The following is a 9,738-nucleotide window of genomic DNA, read 5'->3' on the forward strand; positions in this document are numbered from 1 at the left end:
AAATACCTTCATTCATCTTTTTGCTTTTGTTAATTCCTTGTAAACCCCCCCAAAAAGTTAACTATTCCTACCCAGCCTCTACATATCTGCCAATAAGTCATATTGTTTATATCTACAAAATTGGGAATTTCTTCACTTTTCAGTTCTCAAAACCATCATAATAATTCATTTGACTTACAGTAGTTAATATAAAATTTCCCTACCTTCCTTTTTCTTTACTTTTCATAATTAATTAATCATAGATTACCCATTGTTTTGTAAAACATAGTTTGTTTATTTCATTTTCCTAAATGATTAGAATTATCTAAAGTTTTTCTATTTTAAAATGAAAATCTGTCTCTTTGAAAACATGGCATTTGCCTCTCTTGTGTCAGTAATTAAAATTTAATACATACAGAAGTGCATTTTTAAGGAAATATTGTGTAACTCTCAAACAGATCAGAGTAAAACTATTTCCAGTGCTATAAAAATCAATGTCCAGCTATTTCTCCCCACTTGTACATTAGCCAAAATTAAGACTTTCACAATAAAGATGCACTTGTTATAGAGATTCACTATCTAAAGATATCTCCCTCAAAATAGTAAATGATATTTCCTGTTCAAAAACTTTATAATGATATATTGCTTATTTCATGTATCATACTTTATGTACTCTATGACTTTATAAATCATTCAAGATTTTGCATATACTTATAATTTGTACAATCTTGACCCTATTTAACTCTTTTTATTTTTTATTTTTTTGGAGGGGGAAGATTTTTTATAATTTTTCTTTTATTTTTCTTTTTTAATTTTCTTTTTAGTTTTTAAAGACTGCATTTTGATTCATTGCACACAAATGGGGTATATCTTTTCCTTTCTATGTTTGTGCACGATGTAGATTCATACCATTCATGTAACCATGCATGTACATAGAGTAATGATGTCTGTCTCATTCCACCATTTTTCATACCTCCTCTCATTTCCCTCTATGTAATCTAAAGTTACTCCATTCTTCTCTCCTCTTCTACACCCCACCCCCATTATAGATCATCATTCATTTATTAGAGAAAATTTTCAGCCTTTGGTTTTTGGGATTGGCTTATTTCACTTAGTATGATATTCTCCAATTTCAACCATTTATCTGAAAATGCCATAATAGTATTCTTCTTTGTGGTATGTATATCAGAGTTTCTTTATCCATTCATCTGTTGAAGGGCATCTAGGTTGGTTCCACAATCAAGCTATTGTGAATTGAGCTGCTGTAAACATTGGTGTGGCTGTTTTAACTTTTTAGCATAAAAATACTGTCTTTTTTTCTGTAACTCAGTCTATTATAAAGTTCACTTGGGATTTTCAGTATGAGTACCTGTACACTGCTACAATGTTCAGAAATATTCATTTATTTATTCATTTATTTTTAATTTTGTATTTGTTCTAAGTAGTTGTAATATGACAGTAGAATGCATTTATACATTTTGATAGATCATGCATAAATAGTGTAATCTCTCATTTTTCTGATTATACATATTACAGGATCACATTGATCATGTGGTCATACATGTACATGAGGTAATAATATCTTTTTCACTCTACTATCATTCCTTCCCCCATACCCCTTCCCCTCCCTTCACTTTCCTCTACCTAATATAAAGTTACTCTATTTTTCCCTATGGCCCCACCTTCTTCTTGTGATATAGTGTCTGCATATTAGAGAATATATTTAGCCTTTGGTTTTGAGGTTTGGCTTATTTCACTTAGCACGATATTCTCTAACTCCATTCATTCACCAGCAAATGCCAGAATTTCATTCTTCTGTAAAGTTGATTAATATTCCATTGTGTATGTATATATAGCTCACATTTTCTCTATCCATTCATCTGATGATGGGCATCTAGGTTGGTTCCATCATTTATCTATTGTGAATTGAGCTGATAGAAACATTGATGTGGCTACATCACTGTAGTATATTGATTTTAAGTTCTTTGGGACTTAAAACCAAGGAGTGGGATAACTGGGTCAAATGGTGGTTCCATTCCAAGTTTTCTGAGGAATCTCCATCAGAATGAGATTTATAACTACAAGAATTGTGCGCATATATCAAGCTCCACTTTTTCAAAAAAGTTATATCAATTCATAATAAATAGTAATGTCTGAATATTCCAAAGTCATAAACTACTCCATCAACCCTCAGTATTTTCAGACCTGTGGAAGTTTAATAACTTGCTCATTGTAGATAATGATTAAATATTTGCAATTACTGAGGTTGGGCATATTTTAATATTTCCATGGATATATTTATTTTCCAAATTGTCTTTGTATGCCATGTTACCAACACTTTGAATTATTTTCCATTTGTAATTGATTTATGTGTATTGTGGATATTATTCCTTTTTTCAGTTTATAACATTAAACATTTTCATATTTTGCTTTATTTTTCAATAATTAATATCCTTTGAAAAGGATAAAGTTAAATTTTAACTTAAAATTAAATTTAATTAAAATTAAAATTTTAACTTAGAATTTAAAAAAAATGTTTTAAATAAGGGTTTTGTAATTGTTTAAGACCATACTCATCTTCCCTTGAAGTCCCGGAGAATTTCTACTCTACTATGTTCAAGAGTGTATTAAATTCTTTATATTTTGCACTATGAATTTTCTCACATTCATTTTGTGGCATATGTGAGGTTTGGGTACAGGAAAATGATATAGTCACCATCATTATTTGCTCTGTTGTCTGCATTCATCCTGCAGGTAGACAGAATAATTCCATATGACTCGCCCTAGACAACATGAAGTTGGTGAATGTGTTGTAAGCTACTGCACAAAAGGGGCCTTAAATGTCTCTTCCTGGTTTGATTCTTTCCTCCTGGGGTGGATGCCTTCCACCTACAGATTAGCACAACACAAAGAGTGAGCATTCCTTCAACCCAGGTTCTGGAATGAACATTTACAGGAAGCTAACCAAGGATAGTGAACACCAGCAGAACAGAGATGCAGTCAGCGTCAACACTGCTTAGCTCCTTCATTTTTACCCAGATGCATATTCCATTGTTACATGCTGTTCACTGAATAAAATATTGTTTATGTCTTGTGCTCTAAAGATGCCAAAGAATGTCATAAAGAAAGCATCTAAGTCTGTGATAATCAGGATCGCTCTAAGCTACTGCCTCAGCAACTCTTCAAAACCATTCCACAGTCAATAACTTAACAGTCCAATTAATTATTTTTCTAGAAATTGTGGGCAACCTGATGTGGCTCTGCTGCATGCTATGTACTTTAGAAAAGCCTTGAATCACAGTACATTGCTGCTGACTGTGGGTTTGCTCAGTCATCTCTCCTTATCTTTAGAATAGCTGTCTATCTATGGACTGTGGTTTAGAAGTGAGGTGTCCCCCAAGAGGTCATGTGAGAGACAATGCAAGAAATTTTAGAGGTGAAATTATTGGTCTACAGGAGTCTTAATCCAATCAACACATTAATCCCCTGATAGGGATTACCTGAGTGATAGCACTAGGCAGGTTGGGTGTGGCTGGAGGAGGTGGGTCTTTGGGGGCAATCCACATTTTTGTCCATGGTGAAGGGATCTCTCCTCTCTCTCTCTCTCTCTCTCTCTCTCTCTCTCTCTCTCTCTCTCTCTCTCTCTCTCTCTCTCTCTTTCGCTCTCTCTCTGCTTCCTGTTACCATGTCCTGAGCTGATTTCCGTTGCCATACTTCTGCCATGGATATTCTGACTTACCTTAGGCTCAGAACAATGGAGTTGGCCATTTGAGAACTGAGACCTCTGAAACTGTAAGGTCCCAAATAAACTTTTTCTCCTCTAAAATTGTTCTTGTCAGATCTTTCGGTCACAGCATTGGAAAAAGTATCTAAAAAAGTAATGGACATGTCAGAACAATAATAGATCAAAAGGCAATATTCAAGGTCTTCTAAGCCTAAACTGTTTTCAAATGTCAGTCTCAGCAACTCAGTGAGTACATCTAAAAAAAAATTAGGAATGTGGTTCAGTGGGAAAGTGCCCTTGGGTTCAAAAAAATAAATCCTCAGCTCATATTTTAATTGTTTTTGGTAGTTTGCATGCTATGTATATTGTAGAGTTTGCCACACTTTTACTTTTTAAGTTTGAAACAGGGTCTTGCTAGGTTAATCTTGCTGGCCTTAAACTCATAATCCTCCCACTCAGCTCCACAAATCACAGGAATTATAGCAGTGCACCACCAAATCTGGATTTGCCACCCTTCTAAAGGAAAATGATATCACTGGGTGTGGTGGGGCATTATGTGATCCCATTGTCTCAGGAGGCTGAGGTAGGAGGAATGCAAGTTTGAGGCCAGCCTCAGCTATTTAGTGAGGCCCCAAGCAATTTAGTTAGACTCTGCCTCAAATAAGAAAAAAGAGACTTAGTATTTTTATATACCTGAAATATTTATGAAGTATATGATGTAGTATTATTTCTACCCAATTATAGTTACCATGTCCAGTCAGTAGAAAAATGAATTTATATAATTCAAATATATAAATTCAAATAATTCAAGGTATAATGTACAGCAGGCCAATTTTGACAATAAGCCAGGATCCCAGAAAGATGAGCCAGATACCTGCACCTGCATTTCCCTGGAAACCATTCACCGAACATGTGAGCTACAAGTTTTGTGGTCACACGGACACATATAGGAAAAGGGTTAAATTTTAATGGTAACCAAAGATGAAAAAAGTTCCAGATTGAGACCCTGAACTGATGACACAGGTATAAAAATAATCATGTGATAGACCACACTTACTGAGATGTGACTCATTTCAGTGACCAGAAAATGATAGGCCTGGAGGTTGGGTGAAAGAGTACTGGAAAGCCTGTGCTCTAAGTAACTTAGAAGCAGAGACATTTTGGTCCTGATTAGATGCTTTGAGACCTCAAGTTATCTTTACACCTGAGTTTTGAACATAATGTTCAGTGCTTAATCAAATTTTGCAAAGTACATTAAAAGATAGGAGAAGGGCAGTCTCTACCTCAGAGATGGCCTTCATTCTTATTTGAGTGTATTTTTTTTGCCTCACCCCAAAAGTTTCTTTCTCTGAAGAATGCCCTGGTTCTCTCTTATATGTGGATTTCTTGTTTTACTTCAAAGATGTGTTCTCTCTTGAGAAAGCCTGCATTCTCCCTTGAATATGTATCTATCTGTGGCACATGAATATGTGTCTCTGGAAAGAGAGAGAGAGAGAGAGACAGATGGAGAGAGTGAAAGGAGCGAGAGAGAGAGAAATGTAAAGAAGCCTGTGAAATAATATATAATATTATACACAAAATAGTATATAAGACCTTTAGAATTCATCAAAACTTCTTCAAAACATTTCAAAAATCAACTACACATTCCATGAATAAGAACATTATTTTAGTTAACTTTTTAATCACTGTGCCCAAAAGATCTGACCAGAACAATTTTAGAAGAGGAAAAGTTTATTTGGGGCTCATGGTTTCAGAGGTCTAAGTCCACAGATGGCCAACTCCTTTACTCTGGGCCTGAGGAGAGATAGACGTCATGGTGGAGTGTGGTAGAGGAAAGCAGCTCAGGACTTGAGAGTCAGAAAGCAGAGAGAAAGTTCTGCTCACCAGAGACAAAATATATACCTCAAAAACATCATTACCCTATGTAAATTTATGATTACACAAATGGTATGCCTTTACACCATGTACAAACAGAGAAACAACATGTATCTCATTTGTTCACAATAAAAAAAAAAAAAGCACGTCCCCGGTGAAGCACCACATTCAGTCACACCCTAGGTGCCTATAGTTATTCCCAGTTAGTCCTTATCGGTGGATTAATGCATTGTTAGTTTAAGGCTCTCATAACCCAATCATTTCACATCTGAAGTTCTTGCATTATCTCACACATGAGCTTTTGAGGGAAGTCTAATATCTAAACCATAAAAAAGATACAACAAAATCAAACATTTAAAATGTTTAGGACACTATAAACTGAGATAAATAAAAAGATTGCTTTCCTTAAAAAAAAAAAACTAAATAGAAATAGAATAAAAATATAGTAACCAGTGTTAAAAACTCAAATGGGGGCTGGGGTTGTAGCTCAGTGGTGGAGCACTTACCTAGCATGTTTGAGGCACTGGGTTTGATCCTCAGCATCACATAAAAATAAATAAATACACTAAAGCTATAAAAAAGAGTTTAGTTTTGAAAAAAAGAATCCAAATGGAAATTTAAACACTGAAATAAGTATAGTTGATGAGAGAAATAATATTTGAGATTTATCAGAGAGGAAAATAGAAACAATGAAAATATTTACAAACTTTAAATCTGATGAGAGGTTAACATCCAAAATATATAAGGAATAAGGAACTCCTACAACTCAATCACAATTAATGAATTAATATCCCAATTTGTATTGGATTAAGAGCTTGAATAGATGTGCAGAAAAGACATACAAATGACCTAAATTTCTAAGAAAAAAAAGCTCTCTACTATTAATTATCAGGGAAATGAAAGTAAAAATGGTAGTGGGATACTATTTTTAGTTATGGACAAGCTATGAAGTCTGTGTTTTTTCTTCAGTGAGTGAACTTTTATTATTTTATTAATTCAATACCCAAAAGCTGTTAATGGAATAAATACTGTGATGTAATCATCCCTAGTTCTTCAGAAGAAAACAGCTATCACAATGATGCAAAACTGTTTCAACTAATTGTATGTTTTGGCAGCCCACTCCAATTATAATTCCCTGATGCCGCTATCTCCACAGTCTTAGGAAATGAGTAAGACCTGGAGTTTGGCAGAGTTTAGATTATGTGTTCCACTTTCAGGTGTTTCTTTCTAAAATGCCGTTTCATTTGCCATTTTACTGTCCACTTTTGTAACAAACCTCATGCATATTGCTCTGTGAAGTAATATTTACTCACCATGGACAGAAATACCTGACTTTCATTAATCTTAAGAAGAAATTCTTAGTGAATTAATCAAAGACTTCAGGTTTCAGGTCAGTTCATTCATTTTTGGTCTTTCAATGCAGGTGGAAAACAGAGGTGCAGTTCACATAGATTTCTATAAAATTAAACAGGTCTCTTTCTATGGCCAGGGCTGCCTTGATTTTCACTCACAGTGCTTTAAAGTGTTTCTCAGCATTAAATTGTGTACTACAGAAACTGGCAGCAGTGGTAGTACCAGGGATCAATGGAGAAAGTCACAGAAAGTTTGTGGGATGTTTGTTGATTGTGAGCTCCCCTAGATCTATTTCTGATTTGAGTACAAGCCTAATCCTGAACCATTTATGTTTAAAAAATCCATTGGAAATTGCTAGGACTTAAGTACCAAGACTTTTTCTGAGTATCTTTTTGTTATTGACCTACAAAATATGCCATATATCAAGAATAGTTCTAACAGACTTTACTAGTATATTCAAATTTTGAAGGAAAATTTATGTGTTAAAACTGTCTAAAAAATAATGGATATTTCAAGTCTGCCCACCCAGGCCCACTTGCTATGGGAAAAACCTGGTCCTAATAGATGCTCTGTGTTGAGTTGCTGTCATGTAAGAGTAGGAACTCATGGGGTCAAATCTACATTGAGATACTCATTCCATGTAAAGCTGAAAAAATGGAATACAATCTAGAGAGGTATTTCTGCTGTTGCCTTGCGTCTCTATCTTTTTTCATTTTTTTCTTCTTTCATATCAAGACCACTCAGAAAATTGCCCATTGCTTATACTTCATCCTCTCCTCCAAGTTTGCCTCATCTTAAAGAAAGGGTTGTTTTTTGGTTAAATACATGTGCAGTTTTTATTACACAATTTTCATTGTATCATAGAATATATAGTGTAAGGAAATATTGTTGGTGACTATAAGATGTTTCTGTTCTATGTATATTTTATAAATATACATAGATATATAAATACAGATGTATGTATATATATTTCATTAATATTTTAAGTGAAATAACTGTTTATTAATGTGCTTTAGGTCAGTTTTTTAGGTTATCTGTATACATATATATGTAATCAGGTATATTAAATATTAAATATATATTCCTGACTTAAAGCATATTAATAAAGTTATTGAAAATTTAATTGAAAACCTCTAATAAAATAATAAATGTTGATTCAATGTCTCAATAAAAGACACATAAAAATACCCAAGGAGACAGTGTGCATTGATGAAGTTTGAATGGAGACAGTGTGAACATGTCATAGATGAAATTCTGTAGCAAATCCTACAGAATCATGTAGAATGGAATCTACACTGTGTCATGGAATCTATACAGTCCAATGACTAAATTCTATGATCATTTGATTTTGTATCATGTCTAGAAAGGTATAAAATGCAAAAGCAATTAACACTAACATATCTGGGTTGCCAATAGTGATGTTGAGCCATCTCTGTGATCCTTAGTGTCATTCCTCAAATCATAACAAGGGGCTCTTTGCTTCTGTTCTGCTTCTTTTGCTTCAATTTTTGTGATTACTTTGTGCCATAAGTTTATACTTTAGCTGCCCAAAAACATAACTAACAAAGGTGGACTTTTAAAGAAGTTGTTATCAAGAATTTCTCCCATTTTATTGCAGGTAGAAATCCTCTGGAGGCTTGATAGAATCACAAAGTGTGAACACCATCCCAGGGTTTTTGATTCAGAAGGTTGATGGGGTTGGGAAATTCCAATTGCCAGGTACAGTTGCTGCTACTGTTCATTGGGTACCAGTCTTCTTAAGTCACTCTTTATATATGCCACCTCTTTATTCCTTCCATTTTTTTTTCCTATTAATTCTGCTTTTCAGAAATAACTTGTGTGTTTTCTTTTTTTAAGCCAACAGAATTTATGACATCTTCTGAAGGAAATCGAAGCAGCAGACCCACTTTTATTCTGTTGGGTTTCTCAGAATGCCCAGGTTTCCAGGTTCCACTCTTACTGGTTTTCTTGTTCATTTATGCAGTCACTGTAGTAGGAAATTTAGGGATGATAATAATCATCAAGGTCAACCCCAAACTCCATACGATCATGTACTTTTTTCTTAACCACCTTTCCTTTGTAGATTTCTGTTATTCCACTGTAGTTACACCTAACTTGCTGGAGAACCTGGTTGTGAAAGAGAAAACCATCTCTTTCTCTGGTTGTATCATGCAATTTTCTTTTGCTTGCATTTTCACAGTGACAGAAACTTTCATGCTAGCAGCCATGGCCTATGACTGTTTTGTGGCAGTTTGTAACCCTCTGCTATATACCACTATAATGTCTCAGAAGCTTTGTGTTCTTCTGGTGGCTGGATCTTACACTTGGGGGGTGGTATGCTCCCTGACACTCACATATTTTCTTTTTGCCCTGTCATATGGTGAATCTAACATCATAAATAACTTCATCTGTAATTGTTTGTCTCCTGCTCAGACCCCCATATCAACCAGATGCTATGTTTCATTATTGCGGTATTCAATGAGGTGAGCAGCCTGATCATTATCACTGTGTCCTATGTGTTCATTTTCATCACTGTTATGAGGATGCCTTCTGCAAGTGGGTGTCAGAGAACCTTCTTCACCTGTGCCTCCCACCTGACCGCCATCACCATCTTTCATGGAACCATCCTGTTCCTCTACTGTGCTCCTAGTCCCAAGACTTCTTGGCTCTCAGTTAAAGTAGCCTCTGTGTTTTATACAGTGGTGATTCCCATGCTGAACCCATTGATCTACAGCCTTAGGAGCTGAGATGTGAAGGACACTTTCAGAAAATTAGTTGTCACCAAATCTCTTTGGCACTCAATATAA

At 34.9% G+C, this 9,738-nt stretch overlaps 1 pseudogene; it reads left to right on the forward strand.

The window, feature by feature from the left end:
* Positions 1-8,800: 8,800 nt before the first annotated feature.
* Positions 8,801-9,738, forward strand: LOC124960663 (olfactory receptor 5D13-like; annotated as a pseudogene).

Source organism: Sciurus carolinensis, chromosome 11 (genome assembly GCF_902686445.1).
Source record: "Sciurus carolinensis chromosome 11, mSciCar1.2, whole genome shotgun sequence".
In the NCBI taxonomy this organism is placed as follows: Eukaryota; Metazoa; Chordata; class Mammalia; order Rodentia; family Sciuridae; genus Sciurus; species Sciurus carolinensis.